The sequence below is a fragment of the Furipterus horrens genome, unplaced genomic scaffold, assembly GCF_987537825.1.
Source record: "Furipterus horrens unplaced genomic scaffold, mFurHor1.1.pri manual_scaffold_7, whole genome shotgun sequence".
NCBI lineage: Eukaryota > Metazoa > Chordata > Mammalia > Chiroptera > Furipteridae > Furipterus > Furipterus horrens.
The window spans coordinates 117581822-117605897 of record NW_028327177.1 but is presented as its reverse complement, the minus strand read 5'-3'; the positions used below and the strand labels follow the sequence as shown (position 1 = coordinate 117605897).

General features: G+C 39.3%; 1 protein-coding gene across 3 annotated transcripts in view; it reads left to right on the top strand.

Moving 5' to 3' along the window:
- The window catches only part of ANKRD28 (ankyrin repeat domain 28), a 180851-nt gene that overhangs the window by 11226 nt on the left and 145549 nt on the right, over nucleotides 1-24076 (top strand). Inside the window, exon 2 of one of the 3 annotated variants that reach the window (XM_090284363.1) lies at nucleotides 21611-21720. The exons of the other annotated variants lie outside the window; for them this stretch is intronic. The gene's annotated coding sequence lies outside the window, so the exon portion shown is untranslated. The remainder of the gene's footprint in view (nucleotides 1-21610; nucleotides 21721-24076) is intronic. 3 annotated transcript variants of the gene reach the window in all.

Below are 24076 nucleotides of genomic sequence, written 5' to 3'. Positions count from 1 at the left end.
ATTAATTTATCACCTTTGTGACCTTAGGCAAGGTATTTCACTCAGGTTTTGAGTTTCGTCACTTAGAAAAGGGAGGTGATAGTGTCTGTCTGCAAGAGTTGTTGACTTAAATGAGGGCATGCAGAACCTCTGACACATAGATGGCACTTGATAAATGGTAGCTGCTAATGTATTGGAAAGGACTTTGGGTTGAGAGAGCTGGGCAGCTCTGCCACTATCTTATTGTGTGACCATGGCCCAAGAAACTAAAGTTAGAGCCTGAGTTATTATTTTGTAACATTTTTATTGAATATAATACATATACACAAAATCTACTCATTTAAAATGTGAGATTCAGTGTTGTTGTCATTGTTAGTAGTCGTCGTCGTCGGCGGCGGCGGCAGCCGTCCGTCTCGAGAGACGATGGCGTAGCTTCTCGAGAGTCTATCTGCACCGCCGAGAATGGCTGTGCAGTCCGATTCGGGAGTGACAATCCCTGCCGCACTTGGTACAGGTGAAGGCAGATGGCTGTTGTTGCTGCTGCTGACGCTGCTTCCGCCTCGATCTTTTCTGGACCGCCTCCTCGTTGCGCGCAGCCTCCGCGCGTGACGTACCTTGCCTGACCGCGAGCCTCCAGGCTAGGCGGTCGTCTGCTTGAACTTCCCATGTGTTGAGATTGATGGAGCATTGTGTCATGTCCTTTTTGCAGATGTCTTTGAACCGCAGTTTTGGGCGCCCTGTCATCCTCTTGCCTTCTGCTAGCTCGCCGTAGAGGAGGTCTTTGGGGATACGGCCTGCATCCATTCTTTTGACATGGCCGAGCCACCTGAGGCGTCTCTCGCTAAGAACTGCATGCAAACTGCTCATATTGGCTCGCTTCAGCACCTCGGTGTTGGGGACCTTATCCTGCCAGGCGACATGCAGGACGCGTCGCAGGCACCTCATGTGGAAGCTGTTGAGTTTCCTTTCGTGCCTTGCGTAGGTGGTCCACGTCTCGCTGCCATAGAGGAGAGTGTTGAGTACGCAGGCTTGGTAGATGCGCAGTCTGGTTTTCTCAGTGAGGCTGGAATTGTTCCACGCTCGCCGGTTCAGTCTGGCCATAACTGTGGCTGCCCTGGCGATTCTCCGGTTGACCTCCAAGTCGACTGACAAGAGAGCTCGAGATGGTGGACCCGAGGTAAGTGAAGTCGTTGACAACCTCCAGGGTGTATCTGTCGATGGTGATGCATGGGGGAGTCCCCGTGCCTTGAGCCATAACATTCGTCTTCGTCAGGCTGATGGCTAGTCCGAACTCCTTGCATGCGTGGGAAAGGCAAGTGACTAGCTGCTGGAGTCCCTCTTCGGAGTGTGATGTCAAAGCTGCGTCGTCGGCGAAGAGCATCTCACGGATGAGCACCTCTTTGACTTTGGTCTTGGCTCGTAGACGGGCCAGGTTGTAGAGCTTGCCATCGGATCTGGTGTGAATGAAGACACTCTCGCTGCAGTCCTTAAAGGCGTATTGGAGGAGCATGGAGAAGAAGATTCCGAACAGCGTAGGCGCGAGGACGCAGCCCTGCTTTACTCCGCTGCTGACTGGGAAGGCCTCAGAGGTTGCGCCGTTGTAGGACACCGTGCTGTGCATGTTGTCGTGAAAGGACATGACCACAGCAAGCAGATGTGGTGGACAGCCAATCTTCCGTAGCAAGCTGAAGAGTCCGCTTCGACTGACCAGATCAAACGCCTTCGTGAGGTCAATAAAGGCGAGGTAGAGTGGTTTATGCTGCTCGTGACACTTCTCCTGCAGCTGGCGTAGGGAGAAGATCATGTCCACTGTTGATCGGCCAACTCTGAAGCCACACTGGGACTCTGGGTAGACGCGGGAAGCAAGGGTCTGCAGGCGGGCAAGAGCGACCCGGGCGAATACTTTGCCGACGACGCTGAGGAGAGAGATGCCCCGGTAGTTGTTGCAGTCGCTGCGGTCTCCTTTGTTCTTGTACATGGTGATAATGTTGGCGTCTCTCATATCCTGGGGGATGTAACCCTCCTTCCAGCAGCGACAGAGTAGATGGTGGAGCGGCTGTAGCAGGACTGGTTTCCTGCTCTTTAGGATTTCTGGAGGGATTCCGTCGCTTCCTGGTGCTTTCCCGCAAGCAAGGCGGTCGATGGCTTTGCCGAGCTCTGCCGCAGTAGGTGGGGTGTCTAGCTCCTCCATGACTGGTAGGTCTGGGATGGCTTTAAGAGCAGTGTCTGTTACGGTGTTCCTCGCCGCATACAGCTCGAGGTAGTGCTCGGTCCACCGCCGCATTTGCTGTTCCTGGTCAGTGATGACCTCACCTGTCTTGGACTTAAGGGGGGCGATCTTGGAGGGGATTGGGCCTGTTGCCTTCTTGATACCCTCATACATTCCTCGTGTGTTGCCTATATCGGCGGCTTCCTGAATGCTTCTGCACAGGTTTAGCCAATAGGTGTTGGCACAGTGGCGGGCAGTCTTCTGGACTTTGTTCCTGGCAACCCGTAGAGCTTGAAGTGTACTGGGAGTGGGCGTGACCTTGTAAGCCAGTAGGGCCTTCCTCTTAGCCTCGATCACGGGTTCCATTTCTTCCCAGTGAGCCTCGTACCAGTCAGCGTTCTTCCGCTCTTTCTTCCCGTAAGCAATAATGGCGGAGTTGTATATGGCGTCGCGGAGACGTGGCCAATTGGATTCGATAATGTCATCTGCCGCCACTCCCTCGCCGAGTGCATCTTCCATCTTGTTGATGAATTGCTGGGTCTTAACTGGGTTGCTGGCACAACTGGTGTTGATGCGTGGGCGACCCTTCATCTTGGAGTGGTGCAACCTCTTCGGCATTATGCGCACCTTGCTTACCACGAGGGCATGGTCCGTGTCGCAGTCTGCACTGTGGTAGCTGCGGGTGAGGAGGGTGCTGCCAATATCCGTTCTTCTGGTGATGACGAGGTCAAGCTGGTGCCAATGACGGGAGCGGGGGTGCCTCCATGACACCTGGTGGATCTCTTTGCACTTGAAGAATGTGTTTGTCACGCACAGGCCGTGGTGACACAAAAGCTCAAGCAGTCGCTGACCATTCTCATTGATCTTTCCTCTCCCAAAGTTTCCAAGGCAGGTGGGCCAGGCCATGTGGTCGGCTCCTACTCTTGCGTTGAAGTCTCCAAGGAGATAGAGAGCGTTACTTCTGGGAATCTTGGATAACGCTTCGTCCAGTGCATGGTAGAACTGTTCTTTCTCTTCGGTGGTGGCGCAGAGGGTTGGGGCATACGCGCTAAGAATGCTGACTGGGCCGAAAGTTGTTGACAATCGGAGGGTAAGTAATCTCTCTGTGCCTCCTGTGGGTGGCTCTATGGAGTTAACAAGCGTGTTCTTCACAGCGAACCCAACACCGTGCTGTCTTGGTTGGTCCGGAGACTTCCCTTGCCAGTAGAAGGTGTAGTTGGTTTCTCTGATAGTTCCGTTGTCGGCCAACCGGGTCTCCTGTAGAGCCGCAATGTCGATGTTTAGTCGTGCCAGTTCCCTATCGATGACAGCGGTTTTCCTGGCACCCTTGATCCACGGAAGGTCTGCAGTAAGTCCGGGGCACATGGTCCTGATGTTCCAGCTAGCGAGGCGAAGAGCCGGAGGCTTCTTTCTTGTTGTTTGCTTGGAATTAACTGGTGCGGGTGTTTTGTGGCCCACTTTTCGAGAGGCGCCTCTCTGATCCCCACGCACCCAGTGGTGCAGGCGAGCCATGGCGAGACGGTAGCTGTCCAGTGAGGTGCGATGACCTCTCCCACCGTCAGAGGAGACCCCTGGCGCTCGTTTCCTTCGCCAATCGGATGAGCTTATAACCGGTATCTGTCTCCTCCCGTGTTGAGTCGACATCTTGCTGCCCTCAAGACTGTAAAGGAGGAAAGAGGAAGGACATCTCTAAAATCGGAGAAGGAAAACTCTGACCCCAAAAAACCTCCGCTGCCTTGCGGCATACCTCTTCAGGGGAAAGGCTAAGGGAGTAAACCCCGACAGAAAATCCGGAGCCGGAGTCCCTAAGGCGGTTTGACATTGTAGTCAACACCGGCAACTCCTGCGGCGCACCTGAAGCCAAGCTGTATTGACTTTGTCTTTCCCTTGGACCCTTCAGCTGCGAAGAGAGGGGGGGTCTGCTGCATGGGCAACAGCAGACCCTCCATATCACCCTGCCCAGGCTCTGTAGCTTCAGTTTCACTTGAGAGGACACTCCAGCGTCATTGTTAGTAGTAGTAGTAGTAGTAGTAGTAATAAATCAGGGTTGTACAGCCATCACCGCAATCTAATTTTGGAACATTTTTAACACCTTGAAAAGAAGCCTCCCCACCCCCTTCTCATTAGCAGTCACTCCCATGCCTCTTAACCTCCCCACCCCCCTCTAACTTTCTGGTCAGCCTTGGGCAACTAGCTACTAATCTATATCCTGTCTCTAAGCATTTGCCTGTCCTGGACACTTCATATAAATTAATCATGTAATATGTGGTCTTTTATGACTGGCTTCTTTTACTTATAAGGTTTTAGAAGTTTATTCATACTGTAGCATGTATCAGAACTGTATTTTGCCAGAAAATACTCCATTGTATGGACATACCACATTTGGTTTATCCATTCATCTCATGATGAATATTGGATTGTTTCCACTTTCTGCATATTTTTAATCTGTAAAATGGACAGAGTGATGTCTTCATTGGATTGTGAGACTTTATAATAAAGTGTCCGGTATACAGTAGTTGCTTAGTAAATGATCATTTTACCCAAACAATTTAAACTATAAACCCTGGACTTTCTCAGTCAACCTGTGGATTACTTCTACCATGTGTATTTTCTGTTTTAGCTCTGGGACCACTGAAAATTGATGAAGAAAGTAATGAAACCAAGCTGAATATACTCCAGTTTTCTGATGTCTAACTTCAATTACATCCTCATAGCTATTTAACAGTCTTTATCATATCTTTTGTATATCCATTGACCTTTAATTTCTTCCTTTCTCCATTTTAACACGTAGTAGTATCTCCTAATTTTCTTAAAAAAGGGAAAGGCTACCTATCCATGTAAGCTTTCTTATTGATCCTCTTATTGCAAATCATTTATTTCTATTCTTTGCTTTATGCTTCTCTTCTTATTTGGCCTCAGAGGAATAAATATGCATTTTTCTTTCTTAGACTATTCTACTGTACTCCAGATCATATCCTCATCTAAAATTTAGACGTGTTATTTTTATCTTTTCATTTTTTTTTTTTTTTGCATTTTTCTCTTCCCATTCCCACACATTGTTATATATTGGTTTCCGGATGGACACTACCTATTAATCAAGATTCTAATACTCAGATTGGCAAAGCCAGGTAAGCAACACCCATTACAGACAACCTTAGCAAGGCTTATTTCTGTTTGGGTATGCCATATGTTACAATATAACTTTTAAAATATGCTTCAGTGTAAAGCATTAAATCAAAATTGTTTGAGTTTAATTTCTCTGATTAGAATAGTGAAAACATTTTCCTTTCTAATGTCGTATGTTAAGGCTAACTATATGTAATATTCAAAAGGAAAGTGAAGATTTTTTTTCTATATATCTTTTTGTTATTAATCCTGGAGACAAATCTGACTTATCCTGCAGGTGGCCTCTCTGAACCACATTGAATCTAAAATGTGCTGAGTTTGTATAGCTTTCATTGGTTCTATATTCCTATGTGCCTAACCACCCTGTCAAAAAAGCTTCCTTTTTACCCAATTTAGGTCTCTCAGCCATTTTCTGTGGGATTGTCTACAGAGATTTTGTATAGCTAGCTGATCAACCAACCTTTCAAGTTGGATTTAGGGAACTGATTGGTTAGACCAGTGGCTCTTCTCTTTTTTTTTTTTTTCTTTTCTTTTCTTTTTTAAACAGTTCATTTGAGGTATAATTTCATATCTTAAAATTCACCTGTTTTAAGATTACAGGTCAATTATTTCAGTACATTTAAAGAGCTGTGCACCTGTCACCCCGATCTGGTTTCAGAACATTTCCATCACCCAAAAAGATACCTATTTTGGAAAACTGCAGTTCTGTTTCTTTTTATTCTCACACTGCTACAACCCTCACCACACTGGACGTCCAGCTGTCTACCTGAGATAGATCACACAGATTAAAAGTTTAGTCCTACAAGATGGCCCCACTCCCTTCAGAAGCCAATTACAAGTCCAGGTTATCACCTATGCTTATGACAGACTGGCTATAAATCAGAGGCTACCGATTAATTGACTAGAGTGGCTTAGAGGACTCAGAGAAACATTTTACTTACTAGATTATTGGTTTATTACTAAAGGATAACATTCAGGAACAGCCAGGTGGAAGAGGGCAGGGTATGTGGGAGAGGACACAGAGCTTCCATGCTCTCAGGGCACAACCCTCTCCCAAATGTCCATGTGTTCATTAACCTGGAAGCTCTCTGAACCGCATCCTTGTAAGTCTTTGTGAAGGCTTCATTATGTAGGCATGATTGATTAAATCATTAGCCTTTGGTACTTGAACTGATCTCCAGTCCTTCTCCCCTCCTGGAGGTAGGGGTGAGGTGAGACTGAAAGGTCCGACTGTAATCACCTGGTTGGTTCTCCCGGCAGTAAGCCTCCATCCTTAGGTATTTTCCAAAAGTAACCTCATTAATATAACAGGATACCTTTATTGGTCTCATCATAGGAAATTCCATGGGTTTTAGGAATTCTGTGGCAGGAAAAAGGATGAAGACCAAATATATATTTATAATTAAAAATCACAATATTATACAATACCTCATACCTATTTTGTACTCACTCCTGGTCCTACCTCTGCACCGGGCAGTGCTTATTAGTGGTTTATTTATAGATTTACCTTTTCTGGATATTTCATATAAATGGAATCATTAATACATAGTCTTTTTTTTTTTTTTTTTTGGTCTGGCATCTTACTAATATTAGCATACATGTCTGAGGATATTCATGTTATAGCATATATTCTTTATTGCTCTACCACATTTGGTTTATCCATTCACCAGTTTATGGAAATTTTCATTGTTTCTCCTTTTTGGCCATTATGAATAATCCTGCTATGAATATTTAAATATAAGTCTTTCTGTAGACATGTGTTTTAATCTCTTTTTGGAGAGAATCATAGGAGTGAAAATGCTCGGTTGTATGGTAAGCTTATGTTTAATGTTTGATGAATGGCCAAACTGTGTAATACCTGCTGTATGTTGCTGAATTTGGCTTGGTGATGTTACCAGTGGAAACGGGGTCCTTTTCAGTGAGTCGCAAGGAGACCCACATATGGAAGGGTAAGGTGTGGCAAGATCTTTGTAGAAGCAAAATCAAAGGACTGTCTTGGGTTCAGCTCTATCCCTCTATGAATGAAATCCAAACCTGTCTTCATCAGGCCCAGGACAAAGGCCAAGGGCCAGAGATTCTGTGCCATTGGTTTAGTCTATGATAAAGCTATCCCAAGCTTGGTCCCCATCCAGCTCTCTTAGTCTGTTTCTGGTTGTGCTTCCACTGGTGGTGTGCCCAGGCTCGTGCTTGGAGTCCACACAGCCTGCCTTGGACCCCAACAGGCTGCTAGGCCCTCTTGGCTGAGAGAATGTGCTGTTTTGTTGAGGATTTTTATATCTCTATTCTGGTGATGTCTTTGTCTGGCTTTGGTATGAGGGTAATGTTGGCCTCAGAATGAACTGGGAACTGTTCTGATTTCTGGAAGAGTTTGTGAAAATTAGTATTATTTCTTTTTTGAATGTTGTATAGAATTCACCAGTGAAGCTGTGTGGGTCAGGCTTTTTCTTTGTGGTTAGCTTTAATTACTAATTCAGTTTCTTTACTTATTATAGGTTTATTCAGATTTCTATTTCCTCCTGAGTTAGTTTCCATAACTTGTGCCTTTTAAATTTTTATTCTTTAAAATTATTTAAAATTAAAATTTTTTCCAATTACAGTTTACACTTAACATTATATTATTTTCTATAAGGCCAGTGGGGATGTACCCCTTTTCATCCCTAATTTTGGTAATTTGTTTTAATCCTTTTATTCCTAATCAACCTAGCTAAAGGTTTGCTAATTTTGTTGGTCTTTTTAATTGATTTTCTTTATTTTAAATCTTTTCTGTGGTGTTGATTTTCCCTCTAATATTTACAGTTTCTTTCCTTCTGCTTGCTTTGGGTTTAGTTTGCTTTTTTTCTAATTTCTTAAGATGGAAGCTTATTTATATGAGGTTTTTATTTCCTGATGTTGGTGTGTACAGCTATTTCTCTTAAGTATGTTGTGAGTTTTATTTTTGTTTTCATTTGGCTCAAAATATATTCTGAGTTCCCTTGTGATCCATGGGCTATTTAGAAGTGTCTTGTTTAATTTTCAAACATATTACATCTTTATATGTTATATGCCTAACAACCTTATAATTGTTTTTAGGCAGTTACCTTTTAAATTAGGAGAAAAAAGTGAAAATATATTTGTACTGTGTTTTATATTGTCATTTTTCCTTTACCTGTAGCTACATTTGCCAGCGTTTATTTTTTTCATGTAGATTTCAGTATTATCTGCTATCACTTATTTTTTCATCCTGAAGAACTCCTTTTCATCTCTTGCTCCTGAAGAATACGTTAGAGACCTGGCTGGTTTGGCTCAGTGGATAAGAGCATTGGCCTGCGAACCAAGTGTCTCTGGCTCGATTCCCAGTCAGAGCACATGACTAGGTTGCACGTCAGGTCCCCAGCTGGGGGCGTGAGTGAGAGGCAACCGCACAGTGATGTTTCTCTCCCTCTCTTTCTCCTTCCCCTCTCTCTAAAAATAAATAAATTAATTAAAAAAAAAATTGAATACGTTAGAGTTAGTGAGCACCCTCCCGTCTTCTCAATTGGAGATCATATGCCCTATGATCTTATACATGGTAATAGTTGAGTGAGGATTGAGAAGGGCTGGCAGGAGATGAGGCAGGGGTGAAGTATGTAGAGGCCAATTCCTAGAGTATCTTGGGTTCTTTGCTATGGGACTTGAACCTTATAGCTGTGGGGAGCAACCATTGGAAAATTATGCAGAGTTTTGGCATCATTTTTGAGCCCTCAGGAAAGGACTTTGAAAGACTGCATTCTGAATACTTCTAGTGATGGCAGGCTCTAAAAAGAAGGTGAATCTGCCTTTTTCTCTTAAGTTCCTTCTTCTTTGTGCTTTTTGGCAATTAAAAGATGTTTATATCCAAGTAGCTACTCCCTTGCAGGCATAAAATATTTACAGAGTTACACAGTTTGTAGAATGGAACTATGGAGCTGTCTGTGAAGTTTGTGAAACGAGAAGTTTCAGAATCACTGTCATAGGATGAACAGATTGCTCACTGTATTGAGACCTAGATAAACATCTTTTGGCAGCTGACCTTTAAAATTTTTTTTTTTAATTCTTAAAGGCTGGTTGTACATAAGCAGTACCTTTCAGTAGTTTTGATATGACAGAGAAGTGTTTGCTTGTTTTGTTAAACCGTAGAAAGAATATACATAAGAGGTTTTGTTTTGCTTCCTAGGAAAAATTGGAGAGCAGAGAACTTACTCCAGGTTTTTGCCACCTACCTGTTTTTCACAGAAGTGTAAAATCAAAGGAAAATGTCCCCTCCCCCAGTCCTGCCAGATTCTGCAGTAATCAGTCGTTATGATTGTCAGCTTGTCAATGGATGGTTTTTCCTTTGCATAACTTGCTGCAGGAGATGACCTTGTTTTTGTACTACACTGTACTCTCATGTATTGCCTATACTTGCCTTTCGGAGTACAGGAGCTCTTATTTTCATTATACATAAAAACATCATCAAACTGTACCATTTCCAAGAAGAGTTTAACATAGTGTTTTCATCGAACTGGTGGAAGTTAGAATTGAAACTGTGGGGAAACTTACCTGTTTAGTCTTGAACTTAAAAGTTTTCAGAGAGGAAGGAAAACATTTTTGCCTAGCAAAAAACAGGTAACAAGAAGTTTAGGCGTATAATTATGTCACATGCTTTCTAAATACTAGAATACAAAATGACATTTTTTCTACCACAGTCAATACTTTGATAATATGTTTGTGAACTGGCATTTTCCAAATGACTGATTGTAATGTTATAAAATCACACATGGGTAAAAGATACATTAAAAGTACTCCAATTTCAATGTGAAAAAGTATGAAAAGTTCATTGATTTAGTTTCACATTTCACATTGCAACCAATCTTTAAGAGATACCACTTGTCAAGTTAAAATGTAATGTGATGTCAAAGAAGAATATTCACGATTATTTGAAAAGGCTTTTTATAATATAGTACCAATATCTGTAGTTATGAGTTACAGATTTTCCTCATATACTTGAAGCAGGAAAACTTAATAGCAGATTGAATGCAGAAGCAACTCTGTTTCTTACTCTACCGTCTTCTATTTAGCCATGCATTAAAGAGGTTTATAAATGTAAATGGTATCACCCTTTTCACTAATTTTTTTTTAAAGATTTTATTTATTTTTAAAGAGAGAGAGAGAAACATCAACAGATTGCCTCTAGTATGCGCCCCATCCAGGAACCAAACCTGCAGCCTAGGCATGTGGCCTGACTGGGAATAGAACGAGCGACCTTTTGCTTTGCGGGATGATGCCCAACCAAGTGAGCCATGCTGGTCAGGGCCTCACTAATTTAAAAAATAAAAATAAAAAAATAAAAATTATTTTCATAGTTATTTATATTGACATATAACATTAAGTAAATTGAAAATATTTAAATAATTACTCAATTTTAATTTTGAATATCATAGACATCAAAATGAATAGCCCCCATAAACAAAACTTTTTAGAGTCCTTAATAATTTAAAAGTATGAAGGGGTTTTGAACCAAAACTGTTTTTGGACAGATAGCTTTCTGAGACTGGTCCTTCAGATATTGTTGAAGCTAAGTTTGGGTCTCATGCTGAGTTAGGCTACCATAGGCTAGAAGATGTAACTTCCTCTGGTTTTGATGGAAAGTGCTGTCTTTTTTTCCCAACCCAAGTGTATTTTTAATGTGTAAAATGTATAGCAGAATTTATGATGGTTAATTTTCACTCCATATGGCTAAAAAAGCATGAGTAGAGAATTATATCTGGAAAAATGACAAAAAGAATTGCAGGGAATGGTAGAAAAATATTTTCTAGAGGTTGCAGTAGGCAAATGATCGTGGAAAAAGCATTTTATGAAAAAAAACATTATCTTGAGAGTCTTAGAGGTATAAGATGGGGTTTAGCAAACATTGTAAATATAAGAGATTGCATACCCATAAAAGGGGGATTTTATTCTAGGAGCTTGTTAATTATTGACACACATTATAGCTTTATCTAACCATAACGAAATCATAGGTTTTCTGTTTCTGTAAACACTGAATATAAAACTGTGGGTTTGAGTGAATTGTTGATTGTTTACTGTGGAACTAATTTCAGGCAAAATCTAGGAGAACCTTGCTGGAAGTGAATTAGAGGGAGAGAGACTTTGCACAAATGTTTTCTTATCTATATAAAATTAATCAGGATTACCTTGATTTAGAGTCCTGCTGTTGGTTAACCGAAGGGTAAGTTTGGCTTGTGTTTAGGGCTTTGAGAGATGCCTGTGAAGTCAGTGAACGAGTGCTGTGTGTTGTGCAAAGCTGTAGAAAGTCCAGAGGAAACCAGTGAGGAACATTTGCCAGAGGTTGAGTTAAAAACTTAAAGGCAGTGATTTTCTCCTCTAGATATTAATATTTTTGTTCAACTGATTTTGTAAATATAATTTTTTATGTGTACTATTTTAATCCACGGGAGCTTTGCAACCTGGAGTCACCTTATAGTGGGGATTAAGAACTAGAATACTTGGAAAAGACAATGATTACTATAATTCAAGTGCTAGGGAAAATTGTACTTAGCATTGATATTTGTATACTTGGATGTTTTTCATTAGTTAAATGTGAGGAAGTTTTGGCTTTAAAAACTTGGCTTGAAAAAAGATGTTTTCTAATCATCAGTGTACTTTTTTTGGGACACATTTAAGTAGAAACAGTTTTCTTTTAAAAATCCAAGTTCATTTTTTTTTTTTTTTTGGTTACTCTCTGCTTTCCTTATTTTAGATCAAATGGTTTGTACTTATATTCTATTCTATCTGACCAGTGACGTGAGATATTTAGATGCATAGGTCTTCATAAAGGTTTTTTTGTGTGACAGAATATCAGAATACTTCAGGTGTTATAAATGTTCTCATTCAAAATTAATCCAATAAAAAAATATATTATCCTGAACTCTGATTATTTATGTAAAAGCAAAGCATTATTTTTCTCTTAGTTCTTTATTGTGATAAAATATACACACATAAAATTTATCATTTTAACCATTATAAGGTATACAATTTAATGACATTAAATACGTTCACATTGTTGTACAACCATCACGACCATCCATCGCCAGAGCATTTTTATCTTCACAAAATAAAACTGTACCTATTAAATATTAATTCCTTATTACCTTCCTCCCCTGACTCCTGACCACTGTTCTGCTTCATATAAGTAGAATCATATAATTGTTCCTTTTAAAAAATCTTTTAAATCTTTTTTAAAGATTTTATTTATTTTCAGAGAGAGGGGAAGGCAGGGAGAAAGAAAGGAAAAGAAACATCGATGTCTGAGAGAACATAATTGGTTGCCTCTTGCACACCCCAAATGGGGACCTGGCCCACAACCCAGGCATGTGCCCAGACTAGAGTCGAACCCCAGACCTTTTGGTTCACAGGCTGGCACTCGATCCACTGAGTCACACCAGCCAGGTTAATCTTTTTTTTCTTTTTCTTTTTTTTAATAGAGAGGGGAAAGGAGAGAGAAAGAGAGGGGAGTAACATCAATGTGAGAAACATCTGTTGGTTGTCTCTTGCACACGCCCCGGCAGGGGACCAAACCTCCAACGTAGGCATGTGCCCTGACTGGGTATGGAACCTGTGACCTTTTGCATTGTGGGCCGATGCCCAGCCATCCAAGCCACACCTGTCTTGGCTCTTTGTCCTTTTGTGATTGACTTAATTGCTTAGCATAATGTCTTAAAGGTTCATCCATGTTGTAGCATGTGACAAACTATCCTTCCTTTTTAAGGCTGAATAATATTTCAATATATGTAAATGCCATATATGTTTATCCGTTAATCCGTTCATGGACACTTTTCTCTCTTGCAAATAACACTGCTATGAATGTATGTATAGTAATATCTGTTTCTGTTTGAGTCCCTGCTTTCAGTTCTTCTGGGAATATGTCCCAGAAATGCAATTGTGGGATCATATGTTCATTCTGTGTTTAATGGCTGTACCATTTTGCAGTCTCACCAACAATGCACAGAATTTTAATTTCTCTTCATCCTAACATTTTTTATTTTCTGTTTTTTTAAATTTATTTTTATTTTTGCTAGGTATTTTATATTTATTATCTTATTTTTTTGATTTATCTTTATTGTATTTTTTTTCCGTTACCATTTAGTCCCCTTATACCCCTGCCCCTCAGCAATCACCACACTTGTCCTGCTGTCATCCTGCTATTCATTTATGAATCTGTCCCGATTTTTCCTTAGTTCAGTTTGTTCATTAGATTCTATATATGAGTGAAATCATATGGTATTTATCTTTCTCTGACTGGCTTATTTCACTTAGCATAATGTTTTCCAGGTACATCTGTACTGTTGCAAAGGGTAAAATTTTTCTTCTTCTATATAGCTGAGTAGGATTCCATTGTGTAAATGTCCCATAGTTGTTTTATCCACTCATCTACTGTTGGGCACTTGGGCTGCTTCCATATCTTGGTGATTGTAAATAATGCTGCAGTGAACATACGGGTGCTTATGTTCTTTCCAATTAGTGTTTCACATTCCTTGGTATATATTCCCAGAAGTGGGATCCCTGGGCTAAAAGGCAGTTCCATTTTTAATTTTTTGAAGTAACTCCATACTGCTTTCCACAGTGGCTGCACCAGTCTGCATTCCCACCAACAGTACAAAAGGGTTCCCCTTTCACCAGCACTTGTTGTTTGTTGATTTATTGATGATAGCCATTCTGACAGGTTTGATATTTCATTGTGGTTTTAATTTGCATTTCTCTGATGATCAGTGACGTTGAGCATCTTTTCATATGTCTATTGGCCATCTGTATGTCCTCTTTGGAGAAGTGTCTATTCAGGTCCTTTGCACATTTTTTATTTGGGTAGTTTGATTTTTGCTGTGAGTTTTGTAAGTTCTTTGTAAATTTTGGCTATTAACCCCTTATCAGATGTATCACATATATGTTCTCCCATTCTGTGGATTGTCTTTTTATTTTGTTCATGTTTTCCTTTGCTATGCAAAATTTAGTTTGATGTAGTCCCATTTGTTTATTTTTTCTTTCGTTTCCCTTACCAGGGTAGATATAGCCAATAAAATGTTGCTGCAAGCAATGTCCGAGATTTTGCTGCCTGTGTTTCTTCTCTGATTTTTATGGTTTCAGGTCTAACATAGAAGTCTTAGTCCTTTTTGAATTTATTCTTGTGTGTGGTGTAAGAAGGTGGTCTAGTTTAATTTTTCTGCATATACCTGTCTAGTTTCCCCAACACCATTTATTGCATGAACTTTCTTTAGCCCATTGTATGTGCTTGCTTCCTCTGTCGACTATTAATTGACTGTAAAGGCATGGGTTTATTTCTGGTCTGTCTATTCTGTTCCACTGATCTAAGTATCTGTTTTTATGCCAGTACCATGCTGCTTTAATTACTATGGCCTAGTAGTATATAGTTTGATAATAGGTAGTGTGATTCCTCCAACTTTGTTCTTCTTTCTCAGGATCGTTGTTGCTATGCAGGGCCTTTTGTGATTCCATATAAATTTTTGAAATAATTTGCTCTAGTTCTGTGAAATATGTCATTGAATCTGGATATGAATTGTGTTGAATCTATAGATTGCTTTTGGTGGTATGAACATTTTAATTATGTTAATTCTCCCTATCCCTGAACACGGTATATACACTTCCACTTATTTGTATCTTCTTCAGTTTCTTTCTTTAGTGTCTTATATTTTCTGAGTGCAGGTCTTTCACATCCTTGGTTAGATTTATTTCTAGGTATATATATATATATATATATATATATATATATATATATTTAAATTATTTATTTATTTATTTTTAGAGGGGAAAGGAGAAAGACAGGGAGAGAAGCATCACTGTGTGGTTGCCTCTCACTTGTACCCCCAGCTGGAGACCTGATGTGCAACCTAGTCATGTGCCCTGACTGGGAATATTATTCTTTTTGAAGGAAGTGTGAATGGGATTGTTTTCTTAATTTGCATACTATTTTGTCCTGCTACTTTGCTGAATTTATTTATGAATTCTAGTAGATTTTGGTGAGTTATTTTGGGTCCTCTATGTACAGTATCATGTTATGTACAAATAAAGACAGTTTTACTTCTTCCTTTCCAATTCAGATGCCTTTTATTTCTTGTCTGACTGCTGTGGCTAGGACTTTCAGTGCTGTGTTGAATAAGAGGTGAAAGCGGATATCCCAGTCTTATTCCCTATCTGAAGGGCAACACTTGTAGTTTTTGCCCATTGAATATGATGCTAGCAGTAGGTTTGCCATACATGGCCTTTATTTTGATTAGGTATGTTCCCTCTATTCCCACTTTGCTGAGAGTTTATCATAAATGGATGCTGGATCTTATCAGATGCTCTTTCTGCATCTGTTGATATGATCATGTGGCCTTTATTCTTCATTTTGCTTATATGGTAAAATAAATAACATTTATTGATTTGTTAATGTTGTAACAACTTTGCATTCCCAGAATAAGTCCCCCTTGATCATAGTGATGATTTTTTTGAGGCATTGTTATATTTGGTTTGCTAATATTTTGTTGAGGATTTTAGTGTTTATGTTCATCAGGAATATTGGCCTATACTTTTTTTGTAGTGTCTTTATCTGGTTTTGGAATCAGGACAATGCTGGCCTCATAAATGAGTTTGGGAGTCCTCCCTTCTCTTGAATGTTTGAAATAGTTTGAGGAGAGGTGTTAGTTCTTCTCCGAATGTTTTGTAAAATTCAACTGTGAAGCCATATGGTCCAGGGCTTTTACTTGTTGGGAATTCTTTGATTACTGCTTCAATTTCACTAGGTGTAACCTGTCTATTCAGATTCTCTGATTCTTCCTGATTTAGTCTTGGAAGCTTGTATGTTTCTAGGAATTTACCCATTTCATCTAGGTTGTCCAGTTTGTTGGCATATAGTTATTCATAATATTTTCTCACAATCCTTTGTATTTCTTTGGTGTCAGTTGTTATTTCTCATCTTCTATTTTCTGATTTTATTTATTTGGGTCCTGCCTTTTTTTCTTGGTGAGTCTGGTTAAAGTATTGTCAATCTTGTTTACCTTTTTAAAGAACCAGCTCTTGGATTCATTATTCTTTTGTATTGTTTTGTTTTATTTTTTTAGACTTTGTTTCATTTATTTCTGCACTGATCTTTATTTTTCCTTTCTACTCACTTTAGGCTTTGTTTTTCTTTTCCAAGTTCCTTTAAATGTGAAGTTATATTATTTATTTGAGCTTTTTCATGTTTGTTTGTTTGTTTTGACATAAGCCTGTAATGCTGTCAATTTCCCTCTTAGGATTGCTTTCCCAGTGTCCCACATGTTTTGGATTCTTGTGACCTCATTTTCATTTGTTTCAAGGTATCTTTTGATTTCTTTTTTGATCTCATTGCTATCTCATTTATTGTTGAATACTATGTTATTTAGCTTCCATGTCTTTGCTTTTTAAAAATTTTTTCTTTTTCATTGTTCTTGTGATTGATTCATAGCATTGTGGTCACAGAAGATGCTTGATACGATTTCAGTCCTCATAAATTTATGGAGACTTGTTTTGTGTGCTAACATGATCTATCCTAGAAAGTGTTCCATGTGCACTTGAAAAGTATGTATATTCTGCTGCTTTGGGGTGAAATGCCCTGAAGATATCAATTAAATCCATTTTATCTAGTGTGTCATTTAAGGCTGCTGTCTCCTTGTTGATATTCTCTTTGGAAGATCTATCCATTGAAGTCAGTGGGATGTTAAAATCCCTGACTATGGCTGTATTTCTGTTGATATCTCCCTTTATTTCTATCAAGATTTGCTTCACATATTTAAGTGTCCCTAGGTTGGGTACATAAATGTTTACTAGGGTTATATCCTCTTGTTGGATTGTTCCCTTTATCATTATGTGCCGTCCTTCTTTGTCTCTTACTATAGCCTTGGTTTTAAAGCCTATCTTGTCAGATATAATTATCACCACCCTAGCTTTTTTCCTTTTCATTTGCATGAAATATCTTTTTCCATCCCTTTACTTTTAGTCTATGTGTATCTTTTGATCTGAGATGGGTCTTTTGGAAGCAGTGTATATATGGGTTTTGTTTTCTTATCCAGTCAACTACCCTATGTCTTTTGGTTGGAGCATTTAAGTGATTTACAATTACATTGATTATTGCTAGATATGTATTTAGTGCCATTTTATTGTCAGGCTATTTTCCTCTGTTTTTTGTTTTTTTTCCTTTCTTTTTTTCTTCTTAAAGCAAGCCCTTTAACATTTGTTGCTGTCCTGGTTTGGTGTTAACAAACTCCTTTAGCTTTTTTCTTGTCTGGGAAGCTGCTTATTTCACCTTCGATTTTAAATGATAGCCTTGGTTGTTGGTCCTTGCTTTTCATCACCTTGAATATTTCACGACACTCCTTTCTGGCCTGAAATGTTTCTGTTGAGAAATTAGACGACAGTCTTAATTGGTGCTCCCTTCTATGTAAACAACTGTTTTTCTCTTGTGGGTTTTTTAGGAATCTCTTTGACTTTAAGCCCTGCCATTTTAATTATGATCTGACTCAGTGTAGTCCTCTTTGTGTCCAAATGTTTGGGACTCTGAGCTTCCTGGACTTGTGAGTCTTTTTCCTTCACCAGATTAGGGAAGTTTTTGGTCATTATTTGTTCAAATAAGTTCTCGATTCTTTGCTCACTCTTCTTTTTCTGGTATTCCCATGATCCTTGTGGCTCCCTCTGCTGGGCCTGTTTGTGTGCAGAAAGAACCAGGCTGCGCACCAAGGCTGGCTTTTTACCGGCACCAGGCCCAGGGGAGGGTCAGCTGACGCCTCAAAGCAGCCAAAGATCCGCCTTTGTTATTAGACTTTACACTGAGATAACAACCTCTAGTTACACTCTGTAGCCTGGCCTGAGCTTCACAGGGTGGGGCAAGAGTGATTCCTTTGGGCGGTGCTATTGCTTCCCCTCAGGCAGATGCCACTTGGAGGGGAGTCCTCTGCTTGAGCAAGACAGCTTCTGTGGTATGGGGAATGACTCAGCACAGGGATCCTGGCAGCTGTTCCTTCAGTTCTCTCCCCAGAGCTGCCAACCCCTGACTCTCCTCATGCATCTCTAGTCCACTCCGACTTTCCTCTGCCAGAGTTCAGGGTAAGAAGTTGCAAACAAAATTTTGTATGTCAGCCCTTTAAGGGGTTCTCTGTGTTTCTAGCCATCTCTTTCTGGCAGATAGCCCACTACTTTTACAGCCAGATGTTACTTGGGTTTCTTTCCAGGTTCTGGTGTCATAGACTGTGGAGCCCATCTTGAGGTTTAGACCCCACACTTCCTCAGGGGGAACCGCCCGCTGCCAATATACCCCTCCGGAACTTCAGGTGCCACCAGTGGGAGCCCAGCCAGCCCTCTTGCTGCTCCTCCGCACTCCCTACCAGTCTCGTGGTGGTGATACGGTTTCTTTCTGTCCTTGGTTATAAAGCTTCTCTCTAGTTCATGTTCAATTGGTTATACAGGATGATTTCCCTACAACATAATTGTAATTCCAGATCTGTTTTGCTTTTTATAATAGCCAGCCTAATGAGTATGAAGTGGTATTTTGTGGTTTTGATTTGCATTCTTTTCATCATCTTATTTTCATTTGTTTATCTTTGTAGAAATGTTTAAGTCCTTTACCCATTTTTAAATCAGGTTTTCTTTTGTCACTGTTTTTGAGTTGTCTGAGTTCTTTATGTATTCTAGATATAAATCCCTTATAAGATATATGATTTGCAAATAATTTTCTCACATTCTGTAGGTTGCCTATTTACTCCATTGGTAGTGTCCTTTCACGCACAAGTGTTTTTTTTTTTTTTTTTTTTTTTAACTTTTGTATAAGTTCTTTTTTTTTTAGATTTTATTTATTTTCAGAGAAAGAGGAAAGGAAGGAGAAAGAGAAGGCGAGAAACATTGATGTGCTGGAGAAACATCAATTGGTTGCCTCTCGCATGTCCTCAACTGGGAAGCTGGCCTGCAGTCCAGGCATGTGCCCTGACACGGAATTGAACTGGTGAATTTTGAGTTTGCAGGCCTGTGTCCAATCCACTGAGCCACACTAGCCAGGACACACAAAAGTTTTCAATTTTGATTAAGATCAGCTAATTTTTTCTTTTGTTGCCTGTGCTTTTGGTGTCACATTGAAGAAATCATTGCCAAATCTAGTGTCATGAAGCTTTTCTGCTATTTTCCTGTAAGAGTTTTAGTTTTATCTCTTGCATTTAGATCTTCAGTCCATTTTGAGTTAATTATTATATATGGTATAAGGTGAGGGTCCAGCTTTATTCTTTGGCATGCCGCTATCCATCTCTTTTAACACCATTTATTGAAAAGACTCCTGTCTCTCATTGAATGATCTTGGCACCCTTGTTGAAATCATTTGGTCGTACATCTATGCAAGGCTTTATTTCTGGAGTCTGTTCTATTCCATTAGTCTACATGTCTTTATACCAGTTCTACACTGTTTTGATTACTGTAGCTTTATAGTAAGTTTTGAAATCAGGAAATATGAAACCTCCGAGTTCTTTTTTTTTTTTTTCAAGATTGTTTTTGCTAGCCATAGCTCCTTGAAATTCTGTATAAACTTTTAATCTGTAAAAAACATTGGAATTTACAAAGGGACTTTTTTTGACTCTAGATCGCTCTATGTAATACGTTCACTTTAGTAATATTAAATCTTTCAAGTCATGAGCGTAGAGTATTTTTTCAATTATTTGTGCCTTTAATTTCTTTCTAGTTTCTTCTTTGATTGTTATTAGTCTATTAAAAAAGCAACTGATTTTTGTGGGATTTTTATATCTTATAACTTGCTTGAATTCTAATATTTTTGTATGAGTGGAATCTTTAGGGTTTTCTACATATAAAATCATGTTGTCTGTGAAAGAGATAATTTTATTTCCTTTCAAGTTTGGATACCTTTTTTTTTTTTTTTTTTCATTTATTAGTTGTAACTGATGGAGAGATTAACTAGAAAATGCTATTAGGTGATTTAGAAATTTGTTTATCCAGAGATTTGCTGTGGAAAGTATATCTTGAAAGAAAGTTGTTCATGTTGTTCTATAGAAATCTCTGGGGATTTTATTTGCACACTGGTAAAGATAGTCTACATTGCAAAGAAAATTTAACTCAGCAGTTTCTAGACTTACAACAGGTTTTTGTTTTGTTTTGTTTGTTTTTTGCTGTCTCCAAGAAAGCCTAATCACAGATGCAGTTTTCTTCCAGTCATTGACATTGTGCATACCTTTTGTTTTATGCTTGCATTTGAAGGTAGCTGTTAGCATTTACTTATTTTTTGGAGATTTTGTTTCTGTTGTTAAAGATATTTGTATAAAAGATGCCTATAAAGATATTTGTATAAGGGATGCCTGTAACAGACATAGATAAAACGTGAAGTAACTGAAAAGATGTGGTGCACTGGAAATAAACTTCAGTCATCTAGGTCAAATCTTAGATGAGAGAACCGAGGCCTGGAGAGGATGTTAACTTTACAAGATTATACCATTATTAACAAGAGCCAGGATTGAACCCTTTGTTGGTGATTCTCTCATTCTTTTTATCTACCTGAATCGTTGATTACTGCAACAGCCTTTTAACTGTATTTCTGGACGTTAGACTCACCCTTGAATTTTTTGCTGCTAGATCCAAAGAATATTTCTAAAATATAAATATTATTAATTATATTAGTGTGTCAGTTTTTTTCAATTATTAACCATTATATTCAGGATAATATTAGTATTAAATAGAGCTAAGTCCATTACTTGAATTGTTGTCTGATTTAATTCTTTGAATAGTCCTTTGCTGTTAATTATTCTAGCTTTATAGATGAGGAAGATGACACCAGAATCTCAACCCAAGACCAACTGATTTCAGTTTATATTTTTAAGCACTGTTTTATGCTGCTTAAGTAGGGCATTCAAGATCCCTTCTGTTGTTGTTCTTACCCACTCCTCTAGTATTCAGTTGACATATTTTACTGTAAATTCCATGAGGGCAGAGATCATGTCCCAGACCAACCAGTTGTCTTACACATAGTAGGTCCTTGGTAAATGTTGAATAAATCTTAAGCAGCAAATAAATAGCACAGGATACTGAGAATAGCTAGTTCTGTGTGGGAAGACAAATATTAAATCTGAAGGAAAAGATTCCTCTGACTGGCCATGTTCATCAAAGGTCGGTCTTTGGGTTTAAGCAAAATAGTGAGATTTAATCAAATGAGGGAAATAAAATCCAGAGATGAATAAGAATAGCAATTATTTGTTCTTAAGTGGATTATATCTTTTGGGTTATAGGTACTTGAAAATGAATTCTCTAAATAACTTTTTATGTTTTCAGGCCTTGTGGAGTTAAGGAGAGAGGTGCCTGAAGACTAGAGACAGGGAAAGGTTACTCCACTTTTCAGAAAGGGGAAGAAGGAAGATTGTAGAGCTGGATGTGGCTCTCAGGTGAGATTCTAGAATAAATTATTTAAAGAGTTATTTTTTTCCAGGGGAGGTGAAGCACTAATCATCAAGAGTTAGTTTGTATTTGTGGTACGAGAAAAGGAATCTGAATTGTCTATCAGCCCTCAAAGGGTTCTGTCACATCACTTCAACTCATGTTTAATTGATTAAAGCAAATTATATGACCACCCCTAAGTTAGGTGCTGGGTGAGTAGGGAAGTATAATCCTACCTAAACTTGGAAGGAAGGGACCCAGTAATATCATTGAACATCAATATTAAGACTTTAGATGACAGATGATTGATCATGATAGACTGCTATGATCGTTATGAATCAAAAGGGAGATTGAATAGGGAGAAATGCAAGATCCTGTTCTTCTAAAAAACTAATTCCAGTAGTGTATTATTGATGGAAGGGGGGCGGGGTTTGTACATTTTGCTGGCATATCAGCACATGAGACAAAAAGAAGTATAGTGTTTGGTGCAAGGAGGCCTCAATTCTGACTATTCCACATCTGAATTTGTTACATTTCTGGCAATAAATGCATGTTATATGGAATAATTAAGGCAAATAGGAATGTGTAACTTGGAAAATTAACCTGGATAGGGGGATGGGAGACATCCTGGTTGCCTCAGATATTTGGAGACCTGCCATGGGGAAGCAAGAATGGACTTTATCATGTCAAAATAAGAACTAGTGGGTGAAAACTACAGGAAGTGACTTCAGCTCACTATCAGGAAGAACTTTTCTAGTTTAGAAGTAGCATAAAATACTTCTTCCTGCAGATAATCAAGTGTTGGTTTGAGTCCCCTGAAATTTTATAATTCTGCATTATAGAAGAATGCCTGTTATATGTCAAGAACTTTTATACACACTTAATACAGTAAGTGTGTAAACATTCAGTTATTTCTAAATTTGCAGGTGAAAAAAGTGAGATTTAATGAATTCATGATCTAATAAAACATTTCTGTCTTTATGCCTGTTGTGTACTAGAATTATACTAGGAGATTTAGGGGTTTTTTCCCCCTAAATCTTACTTTATTCTCATTTTTTAGATGAGGAAACTAATTGGGAGATTATAATTTGTCCAAAGTTTACTGCTGGCTGACTGAATAAGGATTTTAACCAAGATTTCTTTGATTTCCAAAGCTGTCACCCCCCTATTTTTTTAAACTATCCCACTATAATAATTATGCTGTTTGGCCTACCTACCATGTTTGTGTCTTATGGAAATAGTACTTCCTTACTTTTGGGTTCTATCTCTTCATCTCTCTGTCACTTACCATGTGGTTCAAATAGGACTTACCAGAGTCCTTCACTACTTGGTCACCTAATCCCCCTCTCTTCACAGAGGCCAATCATAATTCCCTGGGAGTTTTTAACTAAAACCAGAGAAGAGAACCATTTCTCTCTGGGGTGGTAAGATGTAGTGCTTGAGAGCTGTCCATGTTCTTGTTTGCCATCTTCGAAGGAAGCTGGTCTGCACCGAGGGAGAATGATGCCCACTGTGCTATAAGCAAGTGTCTCGGCTGTTTGTATACCTGGTTCCAGTTGTTCCTGTTGCTTATCTGCATTCCGCTCCTTGCCATGATTTAGTTATTCCACCCTTTTTCTACGTGAGCCATCCCAGTAGCTTTCCAAAAAATCCTCCTTTGCAAAAGCACAAACGATTGGGCCTTGAACAGTACCGTACTGGTCACTTTTGACAGATGAGACGTGGCCGTGAGGGTTGTGTCCTGGTCAGACCTTCTAACAGGGAAGAAGTGAACTATTGAAGATGACCACCCCAGTGACTTGAAGGTGCAGTTTTTGTGTTCTATGTATTTGTATTGGGGAAAGGTGGGATTGTCAACAGTGGTGATTTTTCAGAATTTGGATTTCAAAAGCCACCAGATCCATTTTAGCAAATGAAGCCTGTGGTTATACCAATATCTTATGGCAAAGGTAGAGCTCTTCCGGTTGAGTAGTGTTTGGAGTGCTGGCCTCTTTGTCATAACCCTTTACTGCTCCCTTGGTTATTTCCTGAGGCACCCTGATGTGATCTAGAAAGGTTTTTCCCCCCAATCTCCTGAGTTCTCCTCTTCTGTTTCAGTCCTTAAAGACAAAGGACCCAGCAGCTACTCAGGGACAGTTGGAGGGAAGGAGGAGAAAGATGGGGAAGGGATATATGTTTATTAAGAACTTCAACTGTACTGAGTGCTTTATATGAATTTGAGGTAAGTAGCATTATTTTACAGAGAGATTAAGTGACTTTACTAAAGGTAACAGAGCTAACTCTAGATCTATGTAACTCAAAAATATAACCATTTCATGTCACCACCAGAGAGTGATTGGTTACCCTTGTAGTTCATAAGTCAAA